We start from the raw sequence: 1,202 nt of genomic DNA, 5'->3' as shown, positions 1-1,202 counted from the left end.
TAGTCTTTGTCCATACTTCACAGAAATTTTGGAGCTGACACTAAGAAAGAGATGTCATGCACTTCACAGAGCCTACAATGAAAGGAATAAAGTATAGAAAATGTAGAAAGTCATTTTCTGGTCTGATAGTTTGTGTTCACCAAATCCGTATGTTGAAACCTAATCATCAAGGCAGGATTATTAGGAGATGAAGTCTCTTGCTCTGGCACCACGGCTCATGCCCATCTTCCTTAGCACTTTGGGAGGCCAAGGTGGCACGGTCGGATGAGGCCAGGTGTTCAAGATGAGCAGGAGCAATGTAGTAAGATCCTGTCTCTACAAAAAAAGGAAAATTCATCTGGCATGGTGACACACACCTGTCGTCCTCGCTACTCAAAAGGCTGAGGTGCAAGGATTGTTTGAGCTAGGAATTTGAGGCTGCAGTGAGCTATGATGATGCCATTACACTCAGCCTGGGCAATAGAGACTCTGTCTCAATATAAAAAAAGAAAAATTGCCGGGGCGGGGGGTGTCTTTAGAAGATGACTAGATCACCAGGCTAAACTTTAATAAATGGGATTAGTGCCCTTATAAAAGATTCTCAAGGGAGGTTGTTTGCATGTGAGGACCCTAGGAGGTGCCCTTCCTGCATGTGAGGACCCTAGGAGGTGCCACCGTGAGGAATGGGCCCTCAACAGACACCCACCTTGCTGGCAACTTGATCTTAGATGTCCCAGCCTCAGAACTGTGAGCAGTAAGTTTGGTGTTTATCCATTCTCTAGTGTAAGGTACTGTAGCAGCTCTAATGGTATAAGATGCTGTCATTTAGGGACATCAGAGGAAGCTGATTTACTAAAAAATAAAAAATGAATCAGCTCTCTTTCTTTCTCCTTGAGGAGAATGTGCAGTGTGCTATTAATTAAGGCACTTCTTAAGAGTTTATCCACAAGACTCTCCCTTGTTTCTAAAGTTTCATTACTAGTGTTTCTTCCATGTCAGGATAATACAAATCACTTGTGTTAAGAGTAAATCACGTTGGATTTCTGGGTCATACAAGGAAATATCAACTCATACACCCTCTGTCTCTGTTAGAGAAATATCTGCTCAGGCGGTGCCTGTGGCTCAAAGGAGTAGGGCGCCTGCCCCTTATGTCAGAGGTGGTGGGTTCAAACCCAGCCCCAGCCAAAAACTGCAAAAAAAAAAAAAAAAAAAAAAAAAAAAAA

The sequence above is a fragment of the Otolemur garnettii genome, unplaced genomic scaffold (genome assembly GCF_000181295.1).
Source record: "Otolemur garnettii isolate 467f Iridium unplaced genomic scaffold, OtoGar3 scaffold00013, whole genome shotgun sequence".
Taxonomy (NCBI): Eukaryota; Metazoa; Chordata; class Mammalia; order Primates; family Galagidae; genus Otolemur; species Otolemur garnettii.
The sequence above is the reverse complement of the archived record's forward strand: the minus strand, read 5'-3'. Positions refer to the sequence as shown.